The sequence below is a fragment of the Pangasianodon hypophthalmus genome, chromosome 4 (assembly GCF_027358585.1).
Source record: "Pangasianodon hypophthalmus isolate fPanHyp1 chromosome 4, fPanHyp1.pri, whole genome shotgun sequence".
Classification (NCBI taxonomy): domain Eukaryota; kingdom Metazoa; phylum Chordata; class Actinopteri; order Siluriformes; family Pangasiidae; genus Pangasianodon; species Pangasianodon hypophthalmus.
This window is the reverse complement of record NC_069713.1, coordinates 23,583,423-23,597,796: the sequence shown is the minus strand read 5'-3', so window position 1 is coordinate 23,597,796 and position 14,374 is coordinate 23,583,423. Positions and strand designations below refer to the sequence as shown.

At 37.6% G+C, this 14,374-nt stretch overlaps 1 long non-coding RNA gene across 2 annotated transcripts; it reads right to left on the bottom strand.

Moving 5' to 3' along the window:
• Positions 1-250: 250 nt before the first annotated feature.
• Positions 251-7,128, bottom strand: LOC128318073 (uncharacterized). Of its 2 annotated transcripts, XR_008301552.1 has the most exons (6): positions 6,628-7,119; positions 6,464-6,548; positions 4,897-5,724; positions 2,510-2,628; positions 2,173-2,412; positions 258-677 (listed from the first exon to the last, which is right to left on the bottom strand). It is a non-coding gene; the product is annotated as an uncharacterized LOC128318073 (long non-coding RNA). The 2 variants fall into 2 exon arrangements; XR_008301551.1 differs by having other exon boundaries at positions 251-677; positions 2,510-5,724; positions 6,628-7,128.
• Positions 7,129-14,374: the final 7,246 nt, after the last annotated feature.

The window sequence follows — 14,374 nt, the reverse complement described above, 5'->3', positions numbered from 1 at the left end:
GTTCGTTTTGCACTCTCTCTCTCTCGCTGTCTCTTAAACATGAGAGAGAGAAAAAATACCTCAAGATGAAGAATCACCACCAAAAATAAACAAGACTAAAGAGGTATGATTGTAGGCATGAATGTCCTAAAGTTACATACTGCAAAAATTGGTTTCAATACGAATTAAATTTACATAAGACAAAAAAAAAAAAAAATCACAGCTTATACAGCATATGGGATCATATACTGTATGAATGTAAAAATTTATTTATTTATTTATTTATTTGCAATTTTTATGCATAAAATTTTTTATATTATTTATTCTTTACATTCTATACATCAGACATTTCCTAGTTTTAGAAGGCAAGCGGGTGTAACTGTATGAGATTTACAGAGGACATTTTGAAATTCAGGATTTTTAGATGCAGTTGAAAGAGAGTATGCATGACGTCAAGGAAACACACAAAAAAATGTCAAATATAAAATCAACATATTTACAATTAAAGTATTTTTTCATGCAAACAAGAGGGTGTAGCTAATGCTACTGTTCTTGCTCAGAAATGCAGCTGAGACTGTCTTGACACTTGTCCAAAGGGCACATTAATTGATAATGGCCCTAGCACCGAGCGTTCTTCACAGTATCACTGCTTTGAAGGTGTGGTTATGCAGAGATGGAAGAAAGGTTGGTTGATGGCTCTATAAAATGCATGAGGGCTTGTATAAGTTAAACTACTGGCTAAAGAAAGCTTTAAAGAAACACACACACACACACACACACACACACACACATTGGCTGATACTGCAGGAATCTTCAAAGCATGTGAAATATATCAGCATGTGAAATATATCAGTTCTTTTCCAATACATTATTCCCTGAGGAGGCTTGCAGACAGTATAGCATCCCACTGGCAGAGGTTAGCCACTTGAAATGAGTAGTACGGTTGCACCTTTTGCACTTTCAATGGGTTTGACAATGCACATAGCAGTTATAAAGGTCACTAACATGATGTTGCATTGATCTGGTATAATGTCATACTGTCTATGTGAGATTGTTATTCACATTCACCATTTCAAGGATAGCATCAGTTTTCTGCATGACCTTTTTCAAACTGGACACAAACAGAAAAATGTCACTGGCCTTTGTGAGAGGGCAAGAGAAGTTGTGAGTGTGTGGAATCCTTTCCATGTGATCATAAAAACACCTAATACATCACCTCTGGGCACTAAAGTAATCCACTGGGAATCCTTTGACAAAGGCTTGCATGTGGTATTTTGCATCAGTGGGTATCAGCTATCAAGAGGGTCTGGGTTTCTCAAAATGGGGGCATGGATGAAAGCATCTGTGGGAATAACAGCTTAGTTTTCCCTTTCAATAAGTGAAAGAAAGGGTGTGATAAACCTTTTGTAAAAATTGACAAACACAAGAAATCACTGTAGTACTGTCACTGAGTAGGGTTGTAGTGATTCTGTGACATCCTTGACCTTGGAGTCATTCATCCTGATGCCCTGCTCATTGAGAATGTACCCCAGAAGGTCTATGGAGGGCATATATTCCAAATTGACATAGGAATATATGTTAGTATGTTAGAAAGGACTTGAACATGTTTAATGTGTTCTTGTTCTGAGGGTCAAAAGAATATCATCTATATAAATTATCACAGAGTGCCTCAGTTACAAAAGCCTGGAAGATGAAAGGGGCATTGACCAGTCCATAATGCATCACCAGATATTCACAGTACCTGGACAGCATGATGAGTGCCACCTTCAATACATCTGTTCTTAGATTCAGATCAGGTTATACTTTATGTGTTGTACAGGTCCAAATTTATGAAGAATCAGTTCCTACAAACCTTATCTAAGGCCAGTGAGACTAAGGGCAAGGGGTATCTGTACTTCACAGTGACTGCACTGAGACTGCTATAGTTGATGCAATGAAGAAGTGGCAGTCATCCATGGGACTGTTAAGGGGTGGATATATCCTAAGGGTGGGGCCTTGCTAATATAAGCTTCCATTGCTTTTGCCTCAGAAAAGGACAGGTGGTAGGCTATGCTTAATAGGGGCTTAGATACACAGAAGGATTCCACAGAGGGAACATTAGATGGACCATTCACTTTATATTGTATTGGGGAGTGTGACTCTGGGGTTACAGTTGGGTAATTCTAGGTTAACAATAGACGTAAGGTTGCTTACCATGAATTGAGGGTTAGCAGCAGCCTGTGACGTGGGATCTCAGTAGACCAGGACCAATTCCTCCATAGCTTATATCATTTGCTGGACTTGCTGCTCATGGGTGCCTAGCAACAAAGTTTGAGCAGTAACAGCAGATCACATAAAATCCCTGTTGTCTGGCAAACAAGGTGTAATAAGGTGTCTGTAAGAAGGTGACTCATTAACATTATCCAAAGCTCGAAATCAGGAACACAGGAAATCCTGAAAAAAAAAATTCAAAACAATAGTCAAAACATTGCAAGTTAAAAGGTCAGGTACATGGTAATCTCAGGTAGAATAACAAATGCTCAGAACTTACCCAGACTCTGGGTTTGGCAATACTGCACAAAGACATGTAAAACAAACAGGCTTTATGTACTCTTGTAGTGTTCAGTGTTCAAGAGACATGGTGGCTGGGAGGGGCATACCCATACTTTACTGTTAACAAATAAACGAACCATGTTTAGCATTTTTATTAAATCTGTTTAAGATGAACTACAACTTTCAAAATCATTTTAAAAATGCACACAACCTCAAACTCCACACATTTACACACAGGTAATGCACTTATAGTTTCTATAAGCTCATATAAATGAAAAGACACAAAACATGAAACTAACCCAAAAGGTTCGGGACTAGAAAAATGCAGACATATTTTTTCTCCTTTTTTACAGTGTTTTCAAGGGAACAAGTTAACAGTGGTGTGCATTTCTTATTTGCAGTATACTGTGTATCTGCACTATACAGAAAATGGCAACCCTGCCCATGGATCATATACCGAGTTTATTAACATTATACAAATGAGAGATGCACTCTTTGGTTTTAGCCCAACCTAAAGACTGCCTTGCTGAGCTCCAAAATAAACCCATATTTCTGCCATATTTCTGTACAAACAAAAGAAATGTGCTTTCATATTTTGAGTCATTGCCCATATAGCTTATAAAAAATATTATAAAACTCTTACATTCACTGTGCTGTGTTTTTTGTTGTTCTTAAATTATTGCTCTTAAATGTTCTTAAAAAAAATCAGAAAATCATAAAGGCATTATACTGAAAGGCTGCTGAAAGGCCCCAATTTCGACTGGCTAAAACACTGAGAGTGTGTCCCAGCTTCATAATAGATTCTGGCACTGTGTCCAGCAAATGTTTCTGATATTTCTGGAATGTAACAAACATAAAAACCGAAGTAAATCCGGTAAGATATTATTAGATGGCTATTGTTGTCAGCTGTAGCCTGAATAAGTTCTCGATTTGGAAAAGACATTGTTTTGAAGTAAACCTGCTTACTAAGTCACACTACATACAAGATAGAAAGCTTGCCACAGGGTGTCTGGTTTAGAAATTTAATGTTTTGCAAATTGTTATTTGTTATAATATGTGCATGAAAATGTGTTCTTTTTTCCAGCCGCCCAATTGTTTCAGTGTTTTATAGCAGTGCATAGTGGTAGGGTTAATATTAAAATCTGAATATGAAAAAAGATACAAGTTTTTTGAGCACTAAACAGATATGGATAATGACATTGCATTACACCCCTATTATTTTTCATTATTTTAGTGTGCGGAAAGCATGTATTTCAGTACACAAACTTATCTAAACGTTTTTCCTGAAAACAGGAAAAAATCCAACTATAGTTGTTTTCAGGAAAAACTTATAGATAAATTTGGCCAACCTGTACATTTTAACTGGGGAATATATATACATATATGCATGAACTCAGGGGGCAAGTTGCGACAGTGAAAAACAAGGTTGTATGCTCCTCTGTAGCTGCTGAGTGCAGAGGTAATCTCAGGGAGGACAGCCCATATATTCACTTTAGACAAAATCACTCCATTAATCTGTCTTCTACTCCTCTCTTTCCAGGGAGGTCTTGATAGTCAAAGATGCAGGAAACCTGTTGAAGTCAGTACATTTGCCTTTGGAGATCGTCTTTGTTTCAGGTAGCAATAACTAGTTTCCATGGGAACAGTATGACTTTAGCATGGTGATACCATCAAGTCTGTAGTTTTGGTGGAGCATTCCAGAGCAAACACAGTGGTAAAAGGGGCCTATTTTTCATATCTGAGAAAGCACAATTTCAATACATACACTAAAATATGATAAATAACTGATTGCCAAAACCAAGAGATATGTATAAGTCTACCGTATTACCAAAACAAAACACACACAGTGATATTAAAACCTAAAGATTATACTGGCATACAGATTTACCTTCCTCAATCTCATAATCACATGGCTCTTTCTATTTCCTAACTGTAGCTTTTTAATACAATAAATAAGTAATTAATGAACAAAATGCTTTAAGTGAATTATAAGTTGGGACCATAGAGGGTTAATGTTGTGCAATAATGAACCCATAACATACCCACTAAGCATCCACAAACAAAAACCAAGAAACCAAATAGTAGGATGGCATGCGATACTAGCTTGTACTAACTCTTTTTAATGCCTCTCATCTCTCATTCAGAACAAAATGAAACCAATGGCTAGCATTAGAATGATTATTAAAGATACGCAGTCAGTGTGCACTGGGTTAGTTCTCTTTTCAAGGTAATGTCTGTGCAAATTGCAAAATTCTTGGGCCTTAATTGAGAGCACAGATGGACGATGGCAAATGAGCACCTCCTATCAGTGCTTTTCTAGCTCCCTTGTTTGTAATTAAAACAGAGTTAAAATAGTTTCTTTTCATCAGTGTCCAAACTATTCACCTTGCAGTTTGGGCTCACTGTTGTGGTGGAGCATGGGATTTTTTGGTGTGTAGCAGAGCTAGTGTGTGACTCATTCTTCTGGAGTGCCATGCCACAGCTAAAGCCCACTGCCAGTGCAGCACTGGGTGCCAATAAAGGACGGGAAAGGAACTGCAGAGATGTACATCTGTCTGACTTGGCACTGATGCTGTTCATTGGGAAAAAACATAGATGTCGAGTGATTCCCTGAGCTCATCTTGCAAATACACTAATAATGGATTGCCATCTCAAGATTTTCTCGCCAAGGGCAGGATTTAAAACTAAATTAATATGACTTAATGCCAAGGCAAACCCAAAAGGGACATTGTTTTATTACTTAACACAGATGCTTTATTGTTTGCCTGAATACAGGAAGGTACTAATACTGTTAGATAACCTTGAATCATGAAGCTTGAAGACAGACCAACCAAATGTAAATCTCAGTAGCACTTAGCAGCAGCTACATTCATAGATGTTGCTTACCAATGGTCCTTGTGTGGGTTATTGCTTTTGGCTCAGGTATCCTGGATCCATGCCTATTTATAATTATTCCAGGCTTTGTGCAAGACAACCACTCCAAACATATCGTACTAATAGTTGTACATTAATCATAGTTGTAACACCATACTGGACATTGATGGACTTCAAAATGAATACAAGATTAATACATTCTGTGTGGTCATAGTTACAACATCAGCCAGGTTTTGTATATGGTCAAATAAAATATATGGTTACTGTCATCATCTTGAATGATCCATCGATGGCCAAGTCTTGACTGGCAGAGTCAACCAGGTTTTGAACTGCAATATCCTGTAAATTAGCAGAAGTCATGATCCCATCAGTCATTACAAGAGAATGCAAATAAATGTAATAGATGGAGCAATAGATGCGAAACGGCCCCAAAGCATCATTGATCTACTGCCATATTATACAGTGGGTATACAGTGGTTCACTTTCTTGTATGCAGTCTCTTTTATCCATCAAAGATAAAGCAAAAAAGAATAGAGTTTGATGTATTTAAGACATACTTTTTAATGCATCATCTATTCTGATATATTATGATAGCTGCCTATAATTCACAAACCTATTATAGATTTGTTTATTCTTTATTAACTATCTCAAATCACCTAAAATCAAATCTGCATGTAGTGTCCATAAATTGGAATACACTGTCCAAGATATTTTAATCAAAGGAACCACAGAGTTTCAATAAAGATTCAATGCTATTAGAAAAAGGAAAAAAAAGAAGATATTGCACTGCTAGTCTTGGAGAGCCTTATAAATCGGAATATCATGTTGGCTTGGCTTGGTTGGATAGTTTCCCTGTCACCAGTCATGCCTAGCATCCTCTGGCGAAGTGTGAGTGCCTACTGCTGAGTTGTGGAGCTCAGCTGATGGAGCCATGCCAGGTTTTTTTAGCTTTTCACTGAGTTCAGATATTAGTCACCAGTACCAAGACAAGGTCAGCCAGAACTGCACATGCCAAGTGATGGAAGTTGGTGAGAGTTGCCTGCCCCACACTAAATTACAACATCCATGCCTTATTTACCATCTACTTCCAGAAGCTGTGGTAGTGGCAACTGTAGTATTTCAATGTGCCCTGAGAATCAGGAAGGCATCTCCCTATTGCATTTCTATGAGGAAAGAAAAATTAGCCTGACAGGAAAGGGGAAGAAGAAAAGAATAAATAAATAGATGAAAATGCCAGCTCACCTTGGCTTTGTTCATTTCCCCAGTGTCTCAAAGCATGGTGATGAAAAATTCATGATCCACTACAGATTGAGATACAAACTCTTGACGTATTCTTTAAAATGCAAAAACAGAAGGAAATCACTTTGCACCTTAAAACATACCTAGACAAATGGAAGCTAAAATATATACAATTGATCTATTGTCAGAAATTTGAGCTTTACATGCTATCAGTATGTTTACTGGATTTCAATATTTATTTCACTTTATCTTTATTTGCTTCTTATGTTATTTCTTATGTGTATTTTGGCCTTGTCTTTTATCTATGCTACACTCTAATTTCCCCTTGGAATCAATAAATCGTATCTTATCTTATGTTATCTTATGTTATCTTATCTTATCTTATCTTATCTTATCTTATCTTATCTTAAGCTCAAAGTCCATAAACCAAGTGTAAGTCAATAAACAATAGAGCAATAAAGACAAAAGAGTAACCAAGAAACTAGATGAAGATCATACACATTGAAGGCAAGTCTAGATAAACAGTTCAGAACTTATGCAGTATGAGATATCAGCAAGGTTTCACACTAATTGAATGTCCATGAGCTGCTTGTATAATGATAATCCAGGAAGTGACCTTGAAGTCCCTGCAAGTGTCAGAGGTCACCCTAGAACTCTGGTGAGCATGACCTCTGTTATTGGGGAGTAGTAAAGTCCACAATCCCTGTCATAGTCACAGTCATACTTTAAAAACATATATGCTTTTGCTGTAATTTCTACTGATCAATTCCTGCTTCCCTGGAGTATAATATGAGGTGTGTGGAAAATCCATTTGTCAGCCATCACCATGGTGAAAAACAAAGAGCTTTAAACATGAAAGACATAGACGCTTGTTGACTCATAAAACAGTTAAAAAATACCATTAAGCACAACCACAGCTATAAAAATGTCTGAAACAGTTGGAAATTTGCCAGGAAATTGCAGAAGAAAAAATCAGTACTTGAAATACTTTTGGTGAAAATGATTTTGGTTTAAAATATATTGTGTTTAAATAAAACCATACAACTTCCCCATATGTTTAACCTCAAAATATCAATTCATCTACAGTAACTGATTTATCTTGGTCAGGGTCAGAGTTGATCTGGTGCTGGGAACATGAAATACACCCTGGATAGGACAGCAGTCCATGACAGGGCACCATGCACACACACTAGCACATTCTTTCACACCTAGAGGAAATTAAGAATAGCCGATCCGCCTACCAGCATGTTTTTGGGAGGTGGGAAGAAACAGAGGAACCCAGAGGAAACCCACACTGACACTACAACATGTGAAACTCCACACAGAAAGATTCCCACATTCCATTTTGCTTTGTTTCGTGAAGGGTGTCAAAAATTGTATTGTATTTAAGTCCAGGGACACTAACTGATACACTAGTTGTCATGGCCCGCTGCTATGAAGGTGTTAAAATCATCAAGCAACATGTTAAATCAGTGCTCCATCAGCAACAAGAGTGGGAGGTGGGCCAATATCTGTATATAACTGAAAAAAGCACACATGAAATGAATACAATTATGCTCAGTAATTTGTTGAACCAGTAGACATGTAAGATTTATCAATATTTTTAAGAAAAATTAGAAAAGGGCTGGTCCAAACACATTCAGAAGTGAGTCTAATCTGCTGACATTCAGATGATTTGGCAGAGGACTATATGGCATTCCATTTAGAGCAATGAGAGGGAGTTAATGGAGGAGTTTTGTAAGCCAGTGAAGGAGACTGGGCCTCCTGTTGCTGATCCCCTGCCTGTAATTCGGCTAAGGCTCCTGCTGCTCCATCTCCGCTGTGTGTATGTCAAAGTGCCACCCATGTTCCGTTTCATGTGCCAGTAATTAGCTATCAAACCCCGGCTCTCTTACAAGACCAAGTCAGGATAAAAAGGCCCATGACACTTTTGGTAAACATTCAGACTAATTAACAGGCCACATAATTTAAAAGGGGCATGCTGAGATTTTAATTGACTGATGACAGATACATATATACAACTAACATCGGGGTAACATCCTCGGCACCGCATAGTTAAATACAATACAGATCTAAGTGAGCATGGAGCATATGAGCCGATTCCCTCTCAGTCACGCATCAGCAAATGGCTGCTAATCAAAATTCAGCCCACTCCCCATTTTCTCTAGAACTCGGAACAAATTCAGGAAAAATTTACTGGCACGTGAATGCATTAATTACATGAAGTTGTGGCTTATTCATTGTCATTCTTCACGGAGGCGTGCACCAATTCCCTGGTGGCGTACTCTCAGTGTGCAGATTCCTGACCCGAGCAGAGAGCAGCCTTCATTTACACAGCCTAATGAGGCGAGGCCTGTTTTCTAAAGCAGGGACAGCACCACCCTTCCCAATCTTACATCCATGTTACTCACCCCCATCCACCCACAAGTCTCTTCCCCCACTTCTCTTTATGTGCCTCCCAATTGAGCAGGGCATGCAGCTGAATTAGCCAACAAATACCCAGCACCCCACATGTGGACTACTCCAATAAATCTCACTCAGCAGCCCCCATCTGGAGGGAGGGCTGTGCTGAGCTAACTGTGCTGTAGAGAAAAGGAGTTTTTCACATTTTTCACAATCTTGCCTGTCACCAGGCTCTGTGCTATAAAGCAAGATCAATTTCAATAGGACAAGCCAGGTGACATTTATGATATTCGTTAGGATACATGTGTCATTTATGTGGGCAGATATTATTCTTAAACAATTAGTGAAATCAAACAAATATTGTGGACCTAACAAAAGTAATTCTACTCTACCCCTATTAAAGCATTCCGGGGGCCTTTGAAATTATTAATTATTGTTAGACTATTGTCAGAATAAAATATCTTATATATTCAAAATGATATAGTATGACCACAACTAATGTCTGATACCATAAATATAAGCAAAACTTGAAAAATGAACCTAAATACCTTCCCTCTGAAGGCTACTATAAGTACCTTAAAGTGAGATGTGCCTGCATGGATTATATACAGTATTGCCACACACACTCACTGTCAGCTTCATTAGGAACACCTGCACACATGCATACTCATGCAATTATCCAATCAGCCAATGCATAAAATCCTGAAGATACTGGGCTGTATCTACAGTATATATTGCTATATACACTCATTGAAACTGGACAGCTTAAGCTTGAAAAAAAGATCAGGCGATGTCCAGTTTCGGTGAGCCTGTGCTCACTGTAGCCTCAGAGTTTTGTTCTCGGCTGACAGGAGTGGAACCCGATGTGGTCTTTGCTGTTGTAGCCCATCCATCTCAAGGTTGTTGTGCATTCTGAGATGCTCACCATTGTTGTAAAGAGTGTATTGTTCAGGCCAAAAGTTTACACACACCTAGTTTAAAGATATGCAATCTCAGTTTTACACAACTCCACACATTTCATGTTACCATATATTTCATTTAGCAAATAAATCAGGGCATCTATTTTCTTCACATCAGAGGTCATTTTAAAATAATTAATCAGATTGATTTATATATACCAACTTGACTGTCTCTTTAAACATGGAAGATTCTGGAAATTCATATGTGTTGGAGTACACACCTCCAGGCTAAGATGTAATTCACTCATCAGCAGGTTCAAGTTACTTGACAGTGTTATCACAAAACGTAGATGTGAGGGATGTATTCCTGTTCAAATTTCCATCAGGAAAAGATATGCAATAACTAAAAATGGCATACACTGTCAAAAAAAAATAAATAGACAATTGCACTAATAATTGAATACATACAACTTCAGGAGCAAGTAATGTGATGTGTTTGTCATCTAATTTCATTAATAATCAATGACTAGTCATTTTATTTTATCATAAAATCAATTTCTCATTTACCTGCCTCTATTTAAATGATAACAGTACAATGCAAAATACAAGTAGTAAAACTGGTAAGGTGATGCCGAGTGGTGCAAATGAGAAAAAAAAAAAAGAGTTTGAAGTAATACACTATCAAGAGGTGTGGTTAAGCATACTGCTGAGATATTCAATCAAATCAGTTCCTTTCATTCCCTTTACATACTGAACACAGCGACATTTACATTAAAACACAGGAATAGATTTTATTTACAGAATTTATATGTCAATTTGTACTACAGCCACGCAAGTTTTAAATAACTCATGATCAACCATCTACATAAAGGCTTTTGTTATGAATAGACTTGTAGTACATCAGTGTTCATTCATTCATTCATTCAGTAACCACTTTATTCTGGTCAGAGTCATGGTTTATCCCGAGCCAACACCCAGGAACACTGGGTGTGAAGCAGGAATACACCCTGATGGGACACCACTCCATCACAGGGCACGATGGACACACATGTTTACACACTCATTCACACCTATGGGCAAATTATTGTAGCTAATCTACTGTGCCTACTGTTATGCTACATATAAAATAATTAAGTCTGTTGTATTTATTTAGTATTTGGCAAAAGTGGCAAGTGAGGTGATATATATATATATATATATATATATATATATATATATATATATATATATATATATATATATAGTGAACAGTTGCAAAACTGGGTTGTAAGAAATGTAAGGCTGTAAAGCTGCACTTGAAGTGTGGAAAACAGCCTCTTATCCCTGGATCTGCACTAGTCTAGGGGCCTCAGAAGGCAGTAACACATGAACATTTTTGGACCAAAATTTTGGACTTATTGTAAATTTTGAATGTCATACTTCCTTTTGCGCCGTTCCACCCAATTCAGTGCATCAGGTAAATTTATGACCGCAAAAATAGCAACAGTACAAAAACATGGAAAATCTGCTTTGCGTCTGCATATCCTGAGACTTTTTTTTCTTTTAAATATAAATGTTTTTTAGGTTCAATAGTTAATGGTGAGTAACTATGGTATATTATTGTTCTTCTCCAACATTTTTACTCAATACAAAACAGCATTGAAACATTGACTAGGCATCAGTTTAATAGGCAGAGCCGAATGCACATAGGAAATGATCATTGTCAATTTAAAGTGGCAGAGAAGTGTTCTTAATAACCCATCTCATAATATATGTATTAGTCCATAATAATACAACACAAAATGAGCTGCAGATATTCCACAGAGCTAAAAATGAAAGTGCATCATCTACATGTATACTTGTGTCATATCGTAGCGAAATTAGTGGCATTTGCAATTTGCTGTAGTCTGTCCTGTCTCAAGGAGCCAAGCTTGTGTTTACTATTGAAAATCGAACAGATTGCATTATTACATCTCTAAACATTGATTTGCTGTTTCTCAATAAGGCTTATCTGAATGCCAAAATCTCAACAAAAAAATGTATGCAACTTCATTCAGTTTGTTGATCTATAAATGATGATTATCCAGACTCCACTACCATGTTTGGTAATAGAACAACAAGTACTTAAGCATGTATTAATGGAGTACATTAGAAAATCTCAGCAGCTAAATCTTTGCAGGCAATTAGGGCCACCAGTGCAGATGCAGCTTCTCTAATGTGGGCATTATGTCAGCTGAATACAGTTAACACTCATAAAGCTTTCACAATTATTATTGTTATAGATGCTCTTTGCCCCTCAAGGAGCTTCACCTGGCAAATTTTTTTTGTTTATATTCTGCAAACTTCTATAAAACAAGTGTACAATCTCTCAGCGTAGCTATGTCCCTTTGCAACAGCCTTAAAACATCGTTCATATATTTCCAGCAAATGGTCCTTTAATAATTAATTGTTAGCACTACTTAGAGGCCAGAGTGTGCCCTCTTCTATAATGCATGATCTTTAGAGCAGCTGATGTCCCACAGCAGTCAGCCGAGTGACAGAAGCCCATGACTGATGAAACCTTTTGTTCATCAGGAAAGGTAATGATGATGAGTCTCACAAAGCATCCACCTAATTGTGGTAGCTATGGTAGCTCAGCATAAAGGTTTGCTCTAGTAAGAGGAAGCTTCTGAGTTCAAATCTCAGCACTGCCAAAGAGCCACTTTTGGACTACTCTTGGGTTATTCATTCACTCATTTATCTTTTGCAGTACTTCATTTGTGCTGGATCCTGCTGGAAAAGGATTAAACATCTCTCGGATTTGGAGCCCATGTTGTAGAATTTATTTACCTGGATACTTTGCTGTCATTTCTTAAAGAAGTAAGCAAAAGTGCTAGTGTAGAACAAGATGCTAAAAGCAAGTGAAGTGTTGTTTCTGTTTCTGTTTCTGAAACCAGGTGGCCCACCGCTCACAAAGTTCAACCCTGTGCTGAAGAATGTTTTTGGATTTCTCATGGACACATAACTGCTACAGATGAGCAGAGTAAATCGCGACATCAGGAGAACACTGTTACATGACTGAGTAATTTGTTTTCATTATTCGTCTTATATTTGTGTTATGTTGTTTAAAGGCCATAGAGTATTTTTGTAATCCCTACTAGTCCATGCAAAATGTTTGTTGCGAGTTTGAATGCATATCGTGAAGCTTAATACATAGGAAATATGCAGCAGACGCCTCCAGTCCTCTCACAGTATCACAAAAACGTAATGGTTACAATACCTTGTTGTACCATGGTCATCATATCTACATCATATCTATATGAGAGGGCTACTGTGTGCACAGACAGTACCCCAAGCTGCACAGACCCGGAACCCTGACGCTGTGTGGTGCTGCTTAATTCTACTAAATTCTGCCTATTATTTTGCCAGATACAATAAATGAAATGCAAAATTTTACTCTTGCTTCAATTCTCAGCTCTTAGGCTTGTCAAAAGCTGAGACAGAAAAAGATTGTTATTATAAAAGGGATTAAAAAGGAATTATGTTTTTCTTAGAACAGTCAGAATATGCAGCTCATAGGCCTGCTCCAATCTCAGTTGCTGTCACGGAGAATCACATGACAAGCCCGAGACGTTTAACAGGCACATCAAAAGATGTGATCTTTACCATGATTTAAGAACTTGTAGACAATAATCAGGTGTGAAATCAGTTGAAGATTGTATTTTTCATCATATCATCTGCTGGCAAGTGTGACCTTGTGTCTTATTACATTTTCAAATCCTGTCAGCGTAACACAACTCAAAAAATCTTTCCTCATGAAAACCTGTTGAGAGGCAACCTCATGGCTCTCACCTTGCTGCTTTTTGAGGAGGAAGTGACACATCCATCAGCACTCAGTCTGTAACTACTGACAGTTGCTGGTTGCATCAATTATTTAGCTAGAGAGCTGTTTTTAGCCAGGCTCCCAGCGCCACAGATAGCTGTCTTTATTTTCAAGCCTCTGCTTGGAAAAGAAGATCAATACAGAGTGACACCTTGACATGCATCAGGTTGTGACTTATCTGAACAGAGCATTTATGTCCCCAGACTCCAGCAGCTGATGTGTATGTTCATGCGTGCAGAATCTCAGGTCAGAGCTGAATCATGGCGCCCAAGGGACTAAGTCTTCCCTTTGCCATCATGCACAGTGAAGTAATACTTAAGTATGATCACAGCCTCAATCATGTCTTCCATTTGCAATGTTCGTTTTGCACTCTCTCTCTCTCGCTGTCTCTTAAACATGAGAGAGAGAAAAAATACCTCAAGATGAAGAATCACCACCAAAAATAAACAAGACTAAAGAGGTATGATTGTAGGCATGAATGTCCTAAAGTTACATACTGCAAAAATTGGTTTCAATACGAATTAAATTTACATAAGACAAAAAAAAAAAAAAATCACAGCTTATACAGCATATGGGATCATATACTGTATGAATGTAAAAATTTATT